Here is an 18041-nt window from a genome sequence, read left to right on the forward strand (position 1 = left end):
TGCAAGCCTGCCTGTTCCCCAGTGGACCACAAGCACAGGAGCTAAGAGGAGGAAATGGAGGGCCTGCCTTCCACTTCTCACTCCCCACCAATGACCATGAAATGCAGGGAAAAAATGTCAAGAGCTGTGTGGGGGAGAGCCGGACAGGCCCTCAGCTGAGCACACTGTGGCCACAACTCTAGGTGTCAGGGGACCTGGGGGTGGGGTTGGTGGACGCAGGGCTTTTCAAGATCACATATGAGTTGTGTGTGCGTATATGGGGAGGAAGGCTGTCCTGTCCACTAGGACCTGCTGGAGAGAGGAAAGGAAGCAACAGTTAGCGTGGGATATAGACCCCAAGGGCCAAAAGAGAGGTTTGCAGGGTCCCCCAGAAACAGAGCTGTGCCTCTTCAAAGGTCAAGGTTGAGAGAGGCCATCTCTGTGAGAACCACTCCACTGGGTGATGGGTCCAGAGAACTGTGAAGCAGCCAGTCCAAGGACACCTGGAGTGACCCCTTTTCTTCATAAAGACCTCTACCAGGGCCTCTAGGACCTCAAGACCCAGTTGGAGCATCACAGGAGAGCTAGAGAAAAACAGGGTATAAATCCAAATGGGGGATTTCAGTCATATTTTGACTGGACCCTCCCCTCTCCTCCCCTCCCCTCCCCTGTTCTCCCCTTTCTCCTCTCCTCTCCTCCCTCCCCTCCCCTCCCCTGCCCTGCCTTCTCCTCTCTCCCCTCCCTTCCCCTCTTCTCCCCTCTCCTTCCCTCCCCTCCTCTCCTCTCCCCTCCCCTCACCCCTCACATGGGGTGTCTCATGGACCCAGGCTGGCACTGAATTTTCTAGGTAGCCAAGGATAGCCTTGAATTTCTGATCCTCTTGCTGCCACCTCCCCGAGTGCTGGGACGACACATGTGGGCCATCAGGTCCCATTCATGCAGTGCTGGGGATTGAACCCATGGCTTCACACATTCTGGGCAAGCAGTCTACCAACTGAGCCACAACCCTAGTCCTGGACATTCTCACTTCTAGATTGAGACTGTGTTTGCAAATTAAGCTGACCTTACATAGGTACTGTGTTCCCACAAGTACACAGTCCCTATGGGGCGGAGAGGTGACAGTGAGACTAGCGGGGAGAGACAGAGACAGGGAGAGAGACAGAGAGACTGGGAGGAGAACCCAAAGGGTCGAGGCCTAGGCTCACTCAGATGTAATGCAAGGTCTCTTCTAGAACACCGTATTGATGAAGGAGATTCCCCAGATAAGGTCAATACATGCTTTAGGGAGCAAAGTGACATTCCTCTAGCAACAGGGAGATCAGACTCACTTTGATATGTCTGCCACAAAGGCCTGGCTTTCTCAGCACAGGGTAGGGGCTGAGATGCAGACCCACTGCATGTCCAGAAGAGAAAACAAGTGCAGAGAGAGTTGCCAATTCCCACCCCCTCCTGAAAGCACAACCCCTGTGTGCTCCGCTCAGTAGGGTGGCTAGAGGGGGTGGGGCCCTGGAGAGAGACAGGTTGTGTCCCCCAACCCCTGCCACTCATTGCCTCTGGTTCCACATTTGTCAAATGGGGGACAATCTACTGACTTCTCCCAAGGGTGCTGTGGCCATGGAAGTGCTCTATCAATTCGTGATCATCTGAGGTGATCATTGCAAGGTGGCGAATGGCACTGCCCCTGTCCTCAAAGGACAACCAGAGTAGGTAAGAACGGAGACCCCGGCCCTGAGGTCTTGTGTTAGCAGAGGGGAGGTGGGAGAGGCTGTGGCAGGAGAGGGTCCGAGGCCTGGCCTTGGGCATGGGTTGCATGGGCCTGGACAAAGGAGACAGAGGCTAGTACAGTGGGAACAGACACACAGGTACACAGACGTGCAGACTAAGAGCACCCGTGGTAGGTGGCAGAGTCCTGCATCCCATGATAAAAAGCAGAAATTCCAAGGGATTCGTGTTAGCTAGGCAGGAGCTGACACTGGTTCGCATGCTTGTTCCTTGGCAAGGTCGGGTTGAAAGGGGAAAAAGACCAACTGATTGGAAACAGATTCCTGGGAAGGAAGGATTCCAGGCTGGCGTGAGACAAGGGCCTGTAGCCGCTGGCCCCATCCCACCATTCCCCAGCCCTGATGCAAGGCTGGCTGGAGCGAGGCATTTCTTCCTGGCTTCATTACAAGGCCCTGCTGGCAGGGGATGAAGCTCCTGCCATCCCTGCCTGCGTGCCGGAGTAAGCACTGAAGTTAAAAAACATGGACATCAGACCCCTGGCCATGCTGATTGCTCTCATCGACCTTGGATTCTCACCTCAGAGGGATTGTCTGTTTCCCAGGTGAGCCACTGTGTTGGGAAAAGCTGGGGCTTTGCCCTCCACCCAGTCTAGCTGAATGGGTGTGCTTCAGGGTCAGTGAGTGGCTTTATCCTGGGCTTCGGGTGCAGACGGGGAGGGTTAGAGTAGAAAGGAAGAAGACATTGTGGGTTCATGTGACGTGAAGGTGGTAGGGTACAGGGACACTTGTCTGATGCTAAGCAAATTTTGGGGCTGTTTGTTACAGCAGCATGACATAACTTATCCTGACAGATACAAATCATGAAAAACTAAGGGGTTTCTCTCTCTCCCTCTCCCTCTCCCTCTCCCTCTCCCTCCCTCTCTCCCTCCCCCTCCCTCCCCCGCCTCTGTGTGTGTGTGTGTGTTATATTGTGTAGTGTGTGGGTACACATGCCCAAGTATAGGTCAGAGGTCATCATCAGGTATCTTCCTTGACCATACTCCATCTTCATTTGTGACCTAGGGTCTCTCATAGAACCTGGAGCTCACCATGCCAGTCTGGCTAGGCCATCGAGCCCTTGACAGCGAGCCCTTGGGATCTGCCTGTCCCTGGTTTCTAATGCTGGGGTTGCAGGTGTGTGACATCTTATTCAGACTGTTTTGCATGGACTCTGAAGATGGAACCCAGGTCTTCATGCTGCTCTGGCAAGAGCCCTTCCCGCTGAGCTGTCTCCCAGCCCGATGGTGCACGTTCTTTGAAATGTCAAGACTTAGCACCACCTTCCTCTTTGGAACACCATTTGCAACTTTGTAATCTTGGGGCTGGGGAGACGGCTCAGTGGGTACAGTTACTGCTGCACAAGCATGAAGACCTGAGTTCAGATCCCCAGGACCCTTGAAAAAAGCCAGGCACAGTGGTGCCTGTCTGAAATACTAGCAACCGGGGGATTAGAGACAGACACAGGATCAGGGACAGACAGGGATCAGAGACAGACAAGTGCTGGGGGCTTGCTAGCCAGCCAGCCTCATTAAAGCAGTAAACTCTGGATCCAGTGAGAGACATGGAAAAAAAATTACAAATGGAGAGCAATAGAGAAAGACGCTGATGTCAACCTCTGCCTTCCACACATTTGGGCATGTGTACCCCACATGCTTATGTGCATACATGCGTGTGGTACTGTACACATAGTATAGCATTTACTGTCTTAACTTTTTGAGTTTTCAGGATTTGAACTCAGGGCCTCACCTGCAGGGAGAATGTGCTGTGCCCTGAACTATACCCCAGCCCATCTTAACATTTTCAAAAGTACAGTTCAGTGGCACTGAGTACCTTGTCTGCAGCCCCCACCATTATCCACCTACAGGACTCTTCTCCTACAAAGCTGGAACTGTATCATCAAATAACAACTACCCCTCTGTCCTCACCCAGGGCCTGGCAACTTCACTTTCAATCTTTGCGACTAGGCTACTTTAAATGTTTCATTTAACTGGAATCATCCAGTGTTTGGTTGGTTGTGTGTGTGTGTGTGTGTGTGTGTGTGTGTGTGTGTGAGAGAGAGAGAGAGAGAGAGAGAGAGAGAGAGAGAGAGAGAGAGATTAATTTATTTCCCATAGCAGAATGTTGTGGCATGAGTCAGAATTTCCCTACTTTTCAGGACAGAGTAATATTCCATTGTACAGACATACCACATTTTGATTATCCATTCATTGGCCACTGGGCATTTGGGTAGTTTTCATGGTTTTGCTGTTGTATACAGTTTAAAAAAAAACATTTGAAAGCTGTGTGTGTGTGTGTGTGTGTGTGTGTGTGTGTGTGTGTGTGTGTGTGGCACTGTCCAAGAAGCAAGTTGAGTCACTGGGGTTTGGGCTCTAGTTTGCCATGCAGCTTTGAGTAGGTAGATAACTTCCTGACCCTTCCTACCCTCACCTTCATGCCTACTCTCGGCAGTGTGCCAAGGGGCAGCTGAGACCGCAGTGTGAAAGTTCTCAGCAAAGAAGCCACCACCACTGCGGGAGACTGTTATTGTTATTGCTCAGTGGGTGAGAGGCCAGTGGCTTCCCAGAGCTGTGAGTCATTCCTGATGGGATTCCAGGCACCAGGAGAGGCTGTTCTGGGCAACAAAATCCAAATTCCACACGGAGCAGGGGCCCTGACCCTAAGCCCTTGGGTGAGCCACACCCTCTCTTCTGGGCCACTGCTGCTATGAAAAAGAGTCTGTGAATGTCAGAAGCATCCAAGTTCTTAGGAATAGAGCCTCCAGCTCCAGTGCCACACATAGCTGTTAAGGAGGTTCAGAGAGGGTGATATGTCTGCCTAGAGTTGCAAAGCCAAAGGGAATGAACTTGGGGGGGGGTGTGTGAGGAATTCTCAGACACACCCATGTCTCACTAGCTCCTACTTGGTACTGATATTAGGAAGAAGGCTTCAGAGGTGAGGTCCAGAAAGGCCCCATGGAGCAAGAACCCAGAAGCAGGTTGAGAGTTCCTTCGTATTTCAGGGACATGGGTCTGAAGACCCAGTCAACTCACAGCAATGTGTTAACCTTCCCATGTCTTGGTTAAGATGGAGCCTGCCCCAAACCACAGTAAAGTGATTGAACCCTTCCCGCATCCATGGAGCTGAACTGTCACACAGAGGCTTACACGCCAGCTCTTCTGTGAGCCTGGAACCAGCACCCTGCCGTTCAAAAGCCTTGGATCCTAAGTTCAAAGACATTTCCAAAGTCATAAAATGAGAACAGGCAAGAGCTTTGATCAGACCCCAGACAGGGGCCTGTGAAATGTGTTCGCAGAACACATGCCCTGTGTCTCCTCAGAGCTATGGCGTCTCTGCTCTCTGTGCCCATCGCCCAAGCAGGACAATTAAGGTTTAGAACAGCTTTATGACATGTTGGTCAGAATGGGAAGTTGGGATGAGGACCAACCACGTCAAGACTGGCTTTTGCCTGATGCACAGAATTTGAGAAAGAGCTCTGTGTCTGGGAGTGTGCAAGCCAAGACAGACCAAATCTTGGAGGTGTAGGCCAGGAGGGCAGGGTGATAGTATCTGAGTGCTCCTCACTGCTTGGTGACAGCCAAACATCAATGCTTGAGGTACACCGAGGTGCTTACTATAAAGACAAAAGGCCAAAACTATGCTCAGAACTCTAGGCTTAATAATAAGGCCACAGCCATTTGGAGCCTGACCTGGGGTAACTTACATAAGACCTGCTGAGTTCTTGTTAATTTTTAAATTACATTTAAATTAATTTATTTTGTGTGCTGACAAAGGCTCATGCCATGGCATGTGTGTGACAGTTAGAAGTTAGTTTTCTCTTTTAAGGATTGGGTGTCAGGAATTAAAGACAATTAAGCTTGGTGGTGGGCACTTAAAGCCACCTTCAATTGCTTTGATTGGAAAGATGGTTCAGCAGGTAGGAGCACTTGCTATTCCTGTAGAAGGCCCAAGTTTGGTTCTCAGGACCCATGTCAGATGGTTCACAATTACCTGTAAGGCTTTTAACTCTAGGAGATCTAATCCTCTGTCCTCTGTGGGTGCCTACAGACATGTGCATATCTGCTCACACAGTCACACTCAGATAAGTAAAAGTAAAATAAATCTAAAAAAAACCTTCTGCTTTGGCATATGTGAGCATGCATGTATGTGTTCCTGCGTGAGCAGATGCACACATGCACAGGTGGCCGTGTGTGTGTGTGTGTGTGTGTGTGTGTGTGTGTGTGTGTGAGAGAGAGAGAGAGAGAGAGAGAGAGAGAGAGAGAGAGAGAGAGAGTCAATCCTTGGGAGCTATCCACCTTGGTTTCTGAGACAGGTCTCAGGGAGACCTGGGGTTTGCAGATTTGCTTATAGTCTGGCTGGTTAGTAGTTCCCACAGATCCTCTTGTCTCCTCCCCTAGTCCTGCGATTGTAGGGCTGTACCACTTTAACCAGGCTTTTAAAACTCAGACACAGGGGGGTAAACTAAGGTCCTCAAGTGCAGGCAGTGAGCACTCTACTGACTGAGCAAGTACTCACTGACTCCCCAGTCCCTGGGCTTGATTTCTTATGATCTACCTCAAGTCTCAAGAAAACAACCCCCATTGTAAAATCTACTATTCAACAAGGGGGTGAGGTCTCACCTGGGCCCTCAGGTGTGGGCTTTTCACAGTAAGAACAATAACTTGTCCCGCCAGGGCCAGCATCTCCACAGTGTGATGCTCTCACTGGGACCTGGCCTATCCTCTTCTGTAGTGTCCTTCACTAAGTTCTCGCTTGTGTCTCATGTCCTGGTTAATTCTTTTACTTTCTACATCACCGTTCTCCCCTGTGCCATTTTTCACAGTGTGTCGGTGGCCTGTAGTGTCAGAAATGTCCCACACTGCCTCTCTTGGCCACTATTTATTTTGGTGTTTGTGGTGACAGGATGGGTGGTTCAGTGAGAGCTGAGGAACTCAGGCTAGGTTAGCACCCTATTAGAGCTTTAAAGCTGCTGCATATTGTCAGGCCACAAGCCAGGGGTCTCCTTTAGGGCTCTGTGGATCAGTCTATGAGGGCAAGGGCTACCCTTCCTTCCTTCTGGAAACTGGCAGCTGCTGTATGGTGGAGGGTCCATGCACCATGGTGATGGGTTTCTCTCCTCCATCTCCTTACTTCTCTCTAGCACTCCACACGCTGCCCATGTTCCCAGAGCAAAAGGGAGCAGTGTCTACATGACCAGCATTTACAAACCTGCCACTTCTCTCGGGCAGATTTCCCGAAACACACAGGTGATCAGCCTTTCTCTTCTCCAGGGTGGCAAGCCTTCTTATCTCTCATAACCGATCTACAGCTGGTTTCTGTTTGTGAGTCTCCTTTTGATATTGGTTCAGCCTGACCAACTGGACACTCTGACCCCAGTGTTCCCAGAAGCTTTGCAGTCAATCTGAGTTTCAGTTTCCTAAGCCGGAGGCCCTCCATTCTTAGTGAGACACTCTGGCTTAGAGTGGTCCTTAAGTCCCTCGTGGGTTCCACACCTACAGTTCCCTCTGACTCTCCCCAAGGATGTCCCTTCTAACTGCTCTCTGTGCTGTGGGACCCCTGATCTTCTCTCTTCTGTTGTGGCCCTGCCTCTCTCCACCTCCAATTGCCTGATGCCACCTATAACTGTGTCCACAGTGTCATACTTAACTTTGCTCATTCTGTGGCCTCTTTTTGCATCTCTGGGAACAGCACTGAAGACTGTTTACTTCTTTCTATGCAGCTTCCTGATTTGACAAACTAAATACTACAGAGTCTAACCAAAGGGGCCCTTTCTTGGGAAAGTACACACGACCTTCCTCTCACTCACACTCACACTATTTCTTATAAGGACTGCTAACAATGACCCAACTCCTCCTCCTCGTCTTCTTCCCTTTCCTCTTCCCCTTCCCCTTCCCCTTCCCCTTTTCCTCCTCCTCCTCCTCCTCCTCCTCCTCTTCCTCTTCCTGTTCCTCCTCCTTCCAGGTTAGAAAGAATGACCATTTTAATGGGACCACTAAAAGAAAGAGAAACAACAGGACAAAGGGCCTGGTCTTCTTTCCCGGAACTTTATGAAAAGGTCCTGAGGTTGTATATATTGTTAAAAAAAAAAAGAAAAAGAAAAGAATATATTGCATAAAGATTGTTTTGTTGGGAACTGGAGAGATGGCTTAGTGGTTAAGAGCACCGACTGCTCTTCCAAAGGTCCTGAGTTCAAATCCCAGCAACCACATGGTGGCTCACGATCATCTGTAATGGGATCTGATGCCCTCTTCTGGTGTGTCTGAAGATAGCTACAATGTATATAATAAATAAATACACCTTTAAAAAAAGATTTTTTTGTTTTGTTAAAAAAAAAGGTTAAAACAAAACTGAAAAATTTGAGGGGTGGTATGGAACAGACTGGGAAATAGGAGGCCCAAACCAGAAAGGTTAAGAGAAGAGGCACAGTGGAGGAGGCCTGGTGGAGGCACAGAGGTTTGCAAAAGGTGGGAATTAAAGGCAGTGTACCCACGATGATGAAAGCTTATTAAAACTCCCAAGGTCAGTACAATGACATAAAACCGATGTGCCTCTTCTGTTCTCTTAAGATCTGTTCTGGGTAACATTGGCAATAACTGAATTCAGGAACAAAGATTGTGTTTTATCAAGATAATTACTCCTTTTTTAAAATCTGCCCAACTTAGAAGCTGAAGTCTTAAGAAAATCGGTCGCTTAGAAACATGTTTTTCACTAAGCTTTCTCTAAATGTTACACAGAAATTAAAACTAGAATCTGTTATTTCATCTTCAAGATGGATAAAAACTGTCCTGAGTATTCAGCCTCTTAATTTTGAAGGCCTAAACCAAAGAAGACAAATGATACTACCAATATTTGATTTCTTGTCCTGTGAGGTTAGGCAGGATGAAGGGGACCATGAGGCCCCTCTGAAAGGGCCCCACAAGTCTGAAAAAAAACTTGGTTTCATCTCATAAAATCTGTTGGCTTGATCAGAAATACCATGAAACCCTAGAGATGAAACTCTTAATGGGAGAACATCCTGCAAAGTGGAAAATTAGTCATTGGAGATATAAATGTCCCCTCAATTACATGGTCATCAAGGCCCTGATTCATCCTGGCAGGTGACACAGACAGCGATGATAGGAGGAAATTTAAGTCCCTTAGGAGTGACCCACGAAGAACTTCTGATCCTAACAGTCTAATGAGAAAATGGTTAACTTTTGACCATCCATACGGTCCCAGACACTGAGCAGGAAAACATTTCCAAACATATTTAGCAATAGAAACAAACCTTTCTCAGCTTCTGGCCACAGCTCTCATCCTGACCTGATTGGTGGGGGGCGGTGCTTGGTGATCCTTCAGACAGACCTACAATGACAGTCACTTGGGTGACCAAATTCAGCCCGTTTAAGGGGGTCCCAAGGGCTAACCAGGTAAGTGACCCTGTGGACACACTAGGCATAACTTCTGATTTGGAATTATCCTTACTCGGCCAAGGCTCCCCCTCACCCATGTCCCACCAGATCTTTTCTCAACTACTATAAAAATCTTTTCAAGATGTTCTGTTCTGTCAAAACGAATTTGTCCGGCTCTGAGTAAAGAGAAACTAAATCGTTTGCTTCATTTCTACACTGTTATTGCTGGAAAAAAATCTCCATCCCAGCAGGGTTCCCCACACCCATCCTCAGGCTCCCCTAAAGGGCCTGTAACTCAAGTTACCTCAGTCCCCACACAAACACACCCCGTAACTCAGCTGAAGAGTCTCAGACTCCAGAGGAGCGCCAGGGTATCCCAAGTACAGATTAACTGATCATATCTAAGCCTGTCTCCCATACTGATTCTCTCCTGCCTCATGGAGGGAGGCTTTCATGAAAAATAAAGCAACCCCCACTGTGGCGTGGGTCATGGCTGGTGTCTTTCTTCTCCCTTTTCTGATAGGTGGAGTATCCCATCAAGCCTGGAGTACTGCCTTGTTCTTTCTCTCACAGCTTGCATGTTATTTTTCTGGAAAACACCTGTCCTGGCCATGATTGGCCTCCATTGTCTCCCTGGTAGGACTTCTTACTCGGCTTTGTATTTTTATTTAGTCTGGGTCTCACTCAGTTACATTGTTACATTGTTTCTCCGAGAATCTAGTTACATTGTTTCTCCGAGAATCTCTGCGGGGGACAATTTCCGGGCAACTTCGCCAGGTGGACTTGGACGCTCCCGGCTCCCCTCGCTGTCATTTCATCTGGCTTTGTCTTTTCAATCCCTGCTTACTTAACCTTCTGCTGTCTCGGTGTCTTAGTTGGGCTTCTATTGCTGTGATAAAAACATCATGGCCACAAGCAACTTGCGGCGGAAAGGGTTTATTTATTCTTACAGCATATAAGTCCATCACCAAGGGAAGCCAGGACAGTGGGAACCTGGAGGCAGGAACCAAAACAGAGGCCATGGAGGGATCTTGGCTTGCTCTCTATAGCTTGCTCAGCCTACTTTCTTATGCACCCGAGACCAGCGGGGGGTGGGGTGAGGGTGGGGGGTGGGGTGAGGGTGGGGGGGTGGGGGTGGGGGAGGGACATCAGCAGTGCACTCACAATGGGCTGGGCCCCTCCCATGTCATCTGGCCAAAAATGCCCCAGAGACTTTCCCAGAGGCGAGTCCTAAGGGAGCATTTTCTTGATTAGATCTCTTGGGGCTGGAGGGGTGGCTCAGAAGTTAAGATGAGTGGCTGCTCTTCCAGAGGTCCTGAGTTCAATTCCCAGTACCCATATGGCGGCTTGAAACTGTCTGTAACTCTAGTTCTGCCGGATCTGGCACCTTCACACAAACATGCAAGCCACAATACAAAACAAAACACCAACGCACACAGGGATAAAGAAATCTTAACAAGAAAAAGGAAAAAGATTTCTTCTTCTCAGATGACCCTAGGGTGTGTCAAGTTGACATGAAAATAGACAGCATAATTATCCTCTTCTAGACTACACTGTATTAAGTCCCAGATCATACTGTCTCGGGCCATTGCCATCTCAGAGATATCAACCGCCACCATCTGCCACGGCTATTCTTAGTTGTCAGCTTCACTACATCTGGAAATAACTGAAACCCAAGTGGCTGGGTACACCTGAGAGGGATTCCTTTTTTTCTTAATTAAATCATTTGAAGTGGGAAAATCTACCCTAAATCCAGGTCTTTTGAGGTGGGAAGTTCCACCTTAAATCTGGGCCACACCTTCCACTGGCAGCCTAGACAAAGGACACAGAAGGAAGAAGCTCTTGGGTTTGTTCTTTTTTCCTGTTTGTCTTTGCTCCTGCTTCACTGGTATTAAAGCCTATGTCTTCAGTGTTCCAAAGCCTACTAAAGACTAACAGAGACATCCAGTCTCATGGACCAAACTACTGGACTCCTGGACTTTCAGTTAGGAGACAGCCATTGTTGGACTAACTGGAACAGAGCCTGTAAGCCACTCTAATAGCCCCTTCTATACAAATAAGTTCATTCTGTCTGTCTCGTTCCTCTAGAATGGTAGTTCTCAACCTTCCTAACGCTGTGACCTTTTAATATAGTTCATCATGTTGTGGTGATGCTCCCCAACCATAAAATTATGTCATTGCTACCTCTAATGCCAAAACTCCCTAAAGTCTTTCAAAGTTCCAACTCTGTCCAAACGTATAAGTTCAAAGTCTTTTCTGAGACAGGCAATCTCTTTACTTTGAGCCCCTGTACAGTTAAAAGATTAAAATAAAAAAAAAAAGCATGCACTTCCGACGTAAAATGGCACAGGGTAAAGCCTTTTCATTCCAAAGGGAAGGACAGGGTAGAGCGAGGAAAGACTGGACTAGAGCTGACATCTAGCAAGGAGAACACCAACCCCTGCAGCGCCAATATTAAACATCTGGTGCCTACGGTGGGGTAATCTGGGCCACTTGTCAATGGTTTGATTTTGCCCATCTGTCAAGGAAGAAATATAGAGGCAAAGGGTCAAAAATAAACCAAAAATTCCCATCCTTTAACAATCAGGCTGCGAGCGCTTGGACTTGAGTCTTACACGGCTGGAGCCTAATTTCAACAACCCACAGTATCTTACTCCAATGATCCAACTCAAAAGAACATTTAAACAGTTAACGCCCACTGCCACCCTCCTTCGCTCCAATATCAGTTTCCCCAGGAGTCCTACACTGAGGGGGCTGAGGTATTTCCCCCTCAGCTGAGGTAAAAGAACAGCCCAGCCATGCTGTGATGTGCTGGCCTCTCTGAGAACACACCTGAGAATTTCAACACAACCCTTTCTCCTTTGTGCAACCTGTAAATTCTTTCACCACCCCCTACCTGGCCTTCCCTGCACTTGGCCTGGAACACCACACCCCAATTTCCACGTTACCTTTCTTCTTCACCTTGTCTCCCCATTATGAACGAGAGGCCATAATAAATTTCCTATCCGTTGGTGTCTATCGAGGTGAAGAATTTATTACCACATTGTCAGTCAACACGACACCCATTAGCCTCACCTCAGTGGAGGGCGGTCTGAAGTACAAGGACAGATGACCCAAGGACATTTGAAATAGAAGAGACAGAGCCAGGGTTTGAATCCAGTTCTAGATGAGCCCTACTATGTGCCTAACACCATGTCAAGTACTTAGAGTATCCTTTTGTGGGTAGCAGCCATCTTGTCTGGAAGAGGTTATAACTGATTGATTACTACAACCCTGTTTCCCCCTGTTCTTTCTCCTTTTCTTTCCTTCTCTTTTCTTTTCCTTTCTAAAAAAAATATTCAGACATGCAGAAAGCATTTGCTATTTATCCATCATTTCAACTCCGCAGCTGTTGACATTTTCCTCAACTTGTTCTATGTCTTTGGTGCCAACATTTTCTAAAGGGAATCGTAATCATCCTAAAATTTCCTCTAAAAAAAAAAGCTTGACAGCAGATAGTCGACTCTGCTTTACTCCGTGGTGGTGAAAGCTGGTGGGCTTTCAATAAATAGTCACTGAATGAAAATATCTTAGGGCTCCCCATGACAACCGTATGCAGTAGGTGCTGTCAGGAGAGGAACCCAGCTAGGAGAAGGTGAGGAAGCTGAGTGACTTGGGGCTCTCTAGGGGCAACCCCTTCACTCTCTTAGTCCACTCGTCCTGTCTAACAGTCCATGCTGGGAGCACCTGAGGGAGGACGGATACTCAGCCTACCAGAAAAGCAGGTCACACCTCTGGAAAGCCAAGTGTTCTCATGAAGCCTGGGCCCTTCCGCCCTGCCCTGGGGTGGAGGCTCTTTCCCAGACTGGTGACCTTTGGGGTTTGTTATGAATAGAGATTCTTTCTGGGGAATGTGATGGCTGATGGCAGGAGCCTGTGTCCCCAGACTTAACACCCAGGAATGTGGACAGGCATTTCCAGCCCCTACCCCAGAGACTACTAGAAACTGGCTCTCTCAACTGCCCTGGTTCTAAGCAGCTCTTGTGGACATCCAGCTGCTGGAGAGGAGGTCCGGTGCCTAACACCAAAGAGACCTACGCTCCATTCCTTCCGTCCCAGCTATGTGGCTGGACAGGCACCAGTCTGGGCGAACCACTCACTGTTCTCACATTATCCAAAAAATATAAAAAATAAAAAAAAGGTCTGGCAGGGTAAGGTGACCGGGCACCTACAATAACATTCATTTTCATGTTGCTGCAGATGGGGACCAGGATACCACGTGGGACAAAACTGCTCCGTCCTAGAGCTGCCACTCCAGCTCCTATATGTCCTATTGGCTGCTTTTCTGCAGTAGACAGGATCCATTTCCTAGCCATGGTCCCTCTTGGGTTCCCCTCAGCGTCCCTCCACTTCTGCCCATGCAGTCACACCCTGTCCCCTTTAGCATGCGTAATGGCTAGTCTCTCTGGTTCCATCCAAGGCCTCCTCTGTGTTACTGTCACAGAGGGCTTGCCAGGAGAGCAGGAGGATTTGAACTGATCCCCCACCTAAAGCCAGGTGTGCGGTGCAGCAAATAAAACCCAAGTACCGGAGAGGCGGAGTCAGGCAGATCGCTGGCCCCTGTTGGCCTGCCAGCCTAGTCTACTTGGCTAGTTCTAGGCCAGTGAGAGAACCTATCTAGGGGCTGGAGAGATGGCTCAGTGGTTAAGAGCACTGACTGCTCTTCCAGAGGTCCTGAGTTCAATCCCCAGCAACCACATGGTGGCTCACAACCATCTGTGATGAGATCTGATATCTTCTGGTATGTCTGAAGACAGCTATAGTGTATTTACACATAAATACATCTAAAATGAAAAGGAAAGAAAGAAAAAAGGAAAAGTGATGAAATTCTAAAAAAGGGAGAGAGAGGGAGAGGGGGAGAGAGAGAGAGAGGGGAGAGAGAGAGAGAGAGAGAGAGAGAGAGAGAGAGAGAGAGAGAACCTGTTTGTCTCAGAAAACGAAGTAGACCCTGAGGAATGACACCAGAAATTTACCTCTGACCACGCTCTCCCTCCCAACCCTCATATATAGAATAGTTGTCCAGTGTTTGGCTTGGCATGTGCCAGGCACTATGCTGGCTTCCTCTAATTCTTATGATGCTCCTGTGAAGTCTAAACTATAGGCACGCATGTTTTGAAGAAACTGAGGCACGTAACCGTTAAAGAATTCATCCAAAGATGCAGATCGAGGAAAGACTGGAATCAAGAGGATTCAAGATAGTATCAACCTCCAGATCTTCTTCTAACCTGCTCCATCCACCAGAGGACGTACAGCTGGCTCCAGGCAGGCGCCCCAATGCCTACCCAAGGGAATTGGCTTTCCTCAGTTAAGTCAGATGCCAACAACAAGAAGGGGCGGATGCTCCCTGAGCATCTCTGGACCAGAGGAAGCTACTTCTGTGTTCTTTCCAGACCACAGGTCTTGCCTTCATGCTTTGATGCCTTGATAACAAGGACAACCTTGACTTCCGTTTGCAGAGCAGACTCTCGGTACAGACGTCTGTTCACTCTCTGTCCAAATGGATCCTCACGAGAGTCCCTCCTCTGTCAACATACCCATGCAAAGGATGCAGGACTCAGGGGCTGACCAGACTTCCAGGCACCAGGCCAGGGTTTCATTCCAGCCTTGGGATATGGACCTTGAGTCACTACTCACTTCCCTGTGGGGTGAAGGGGCTCTGAGGGCCTGCAGGATCCGGATTCCAGCCTCCTCCCATTGCTGGTACCCAGCCATTGTAGGAGCTGGGACTCAGTGGGAGGGAGGGTCACTTCTGGACCCCCAGCAGGCTCAAGCCTCACACAGAACACATTGATTCGGATGAAGTGGGGCACGAAGTGAGTAGTTTTGATTCAGGGAGGTGGGCTGTCACAGGAGCTATCTTAAGCCTCTTTGTTTGTACAAGCTTAGTTTCTCTCCCTGTTCCCACTTGTAATTCACTTTCCATCCAGGCTGCCTGAGTGGTCCTGTGCCTTGCCTCATGTGGACTCTGTTGAGGATTCTCCATGCACCTCAGCCCTGCACACCAGGGCTTGTCACTTCACGAAGGGGCCATCACCGAGCAGAAAATTGACTTACCCCTTTTCCCTCCCACAAGTGGGACACCCCACCATTTTAATGTGCCCTTGACTCAAGATTCTTCTCAGGTGGGGCTGGGAGCTTCCGAGAACTCTCAGGCTTGAGGCTTGCTGTGCAATTTGACACCGTGTTCACATTTGAGGAAGGTAGTGAGTGGCTCAGCGGTTGAGAAGGGGAAGTGTCAGGCATGGTTGTGAGCTCATTCTCAGCTCTGTCATCTGAAGATGTGGGACACATGGGATGGCCTTCCCCAGCCTTAGTTTATACCTCATCTGTGAAAGCCCTGTCCCAGATCTGTAATCCTCACAACAAATCCACTTGGAGGGGTTGGGGATTTAGCTCAGTGGTAGAGTGCTTGCCTAGCAAGCGCAAGGCCCTGGGTTCGGTCCCCAGCTCCAGAAAAAAAAAAAAAAAAAAAAAAAAAAGAATCCACTTGGAAATCTGTGCTCAGAGTGACATGACACAATCAAGGTGACAGAGCGAACGACAGGCCACGACCAGGTCTGTCTTATTCCTCTCACGCCAGGCAGTTGTATCTAGAAAATGCTTGCTGGTCTTTTTCCTCCTTTAGTGTTGAGGGTGGACTCCAGGTCCTTATACTGCCTGACAAGGGTCCCACTACTGAGCCACATCTTCTTCTCCCAGGTCTCCATAGGCAATGTACCTCTAAGGTTGGAGTGTCCGGTGCCCTACTGACTCAGCCATCTCCTCAGGATTGTGGATAGGGTTGTTTCTGCCTGATCCCCACTAGGTTTGTGATGGGTGTGATACTCAGGTCTATACATCCTGGGGGTGCCGTGGTTAGAACAAGGTGTCTGGGCCACTGGGCAGCACGTTCTCAGCCTTTTCAAGGGCAAGAAGGCCCCTTGGAGGGAATGGGGTGGAAGGAAGTCCCCAGGGCTCCATACCATTAGCACCACAAACTCCAGAGAAAACATACCATTACTGGAAGCCTAGCCGGGCAGAGTGGGCGGAAGTGGCCATGTCAGAGGAAACCACACAAGGCCTGCCAAACCTCGGGGGGCTGGCTCACTGGGATGTTTACAGAAATGTTGGCCTTGAGGTCGCCCAGCTGCTGGGCTGGGATCCCCTTGGTATCCTCAGGACCCCGAGTGCCCGCTTGGCAGGAACTATGAAAGGCTGCAGTTGAGCCCTGTTTACCTTCATGGCCGACCTGGGAGAGGATAGTGAGGGCCAAATGAGTGAACAGGGAACAGCAACCCTCCAGACCATCCATGGGCATCCTGCTGCAATGGTTGAACAGAGGGACCAGGCCTTTACTAGATACTCCCGGGAAAATGTCATTCCCTCAAGAGACACACACAAGAGGTGACTCTGGAGGCAAAGGGTTCAGACTCTGATTGTGTTTCCACTGGCTGGCTAACTCTGTAAGGCTAATGCGAGTTTTCGGTGCCTCAGTTTCTCCACCTCTGGATCGGGGACTGTGCTAACAAGTACCTTTTATGGGCCTATTGACGGAATTAAATGGTTAAATATTTAAGGTTGCCCAGAACCATCCGTGTCTCCTATTAATACCCTAAAGTCTTTGTTGTAGAAATAGGCCTGAAGTTATGGAGAAGCTGAAGTTATGAATGTAAATCAGACTTAGATCCCATCTGGGGAGCTTTATTATTATGCAGAAGCACTGAATACTTTGGGGGCCACCGCCCATCCCCAGTCACAACAGCAGTGGGCTAGGGTACTATTTGCCTTTTCAGTCTCTGGAGAAACGGGGACAAACTGACGCCCTCAGGTCACTCGTTGCTCTTTCGGGGGCACTGTCTAGATCAGCCCACATCCATGTTTTTCCTCTGGCTCTGGGATGGACAGACAAGCGTCACCTCTGAGCCCTGAGCATGACGTAGGTCTTGAGCCTTCTAGTTAGGGGCTCCTGGTCCAGGGCTTTCTCAGCCTCTACACAGAGGAGGAGCCAGTTGTTGTTTGCCTAGGGCACACACGTCACAGTTAACTTTCTTGCAATGTGCACCCCTGCCCACAGCTCCCTGCAGCCGCTTTCTCAGGGGATGGGGTGGCTGCCCAACGGAGACCTGACCTTAGAGCTGCCTGCATATACCCCAGGAGAAACTCCTAGTCTCCCAGACTCTAAGATCCTACAGAGCTGGCCCTAGCTACCCGGGGTGTCTCCAGCACAGGAGAGATCAGCAGGAACAAACCCTAGTTGTGTGGTTTCCACCTCTGGGCCTCTGTCTGCCTTCCTGAGCATGAGGGTGTGGGACTCTTATGAATAGGGCTTCTCCAGGCTGGGATGTAGATTAGTTGGTATCATGCTTATGTAGCAAACACGAAGCCGTGGGTTCAATTACCAGCACTGCAAAAACTTGGTGAGATCGCTCAATCCTGTAATCCCAGCACTTGGAGGTTAGAGACAGGAGGAGCAGAAGTTCATGGTCATCCTCAGCTACATAGCAGGCTTGAGACCAGCCTGGGCTATGTGGGAATGTCTCAGAGAAACAAGATATAGTCTTCCATGGTGGGTCTTAGGGATGGCTCCATTTAGGACCCCTTTTCCTGCTGCATCCGAAGCCATTTTAAACATTGGGAGTTTTGAGGGCTATGTTTTGAGTGGAGAGTTTGCTGTCTGGAGGCAGCCACGAGCAGGGAAAATGGATCTCCCATCCCCCAATCAGGAACTCCAAAGCCCAAGCTGATAGTGGGACAATGACTCAGCCACCCCGTGACTAGAACGCTCAGGGGCGGCTACTAACCAAGCCCTGCCCTCTCCCCAGCCAATGCTCCCCCCCAGCACAGCAGGGATGGGAACAATTAGCTGCAGGCCAGGCCACGTGTTCACATGGTCCTC

The 18041-nt window shown here is 49.2% G+C and overlaps 1 long non-coding RNA gene across 1 annotated transcript; it reads left to right on the forward strand.

Moving 5' to 3' along the window:
* Positions 1-1476: 1476 nt before the first annotated feature.
* On the forward strand, positions 1477-16732 carry LOC134486202 (uncharacterized). Its single transcript, XR_015684819.1, has 2 exons — positions 1477-2302; positions 13367-16732. It is a non-coding gene; the product is annotated as an uncharacterized LOC134486202 (long non-coding RNA).
* The last annotated feature ends 1309 nt before the right edge of the window (positions 16733-18041 follow it).

The sequence above is a fragment of the Rattus norvegicus genome, chromosome 3, assembly GCF_021556685.1.
Source record: "Rattus norvegicus strain SHRSP/BbbUtx chromosome 3, alternate assembly SHRSP_T2T, whole genome shotgun sequence".
Classification (NCBI taxonomy): domain Eukaryota; kingdom Metazoa; phylum Chordata; class Mammalia; order Rodentia; family Muridae; genus Rattus; species Rattus norvegicus.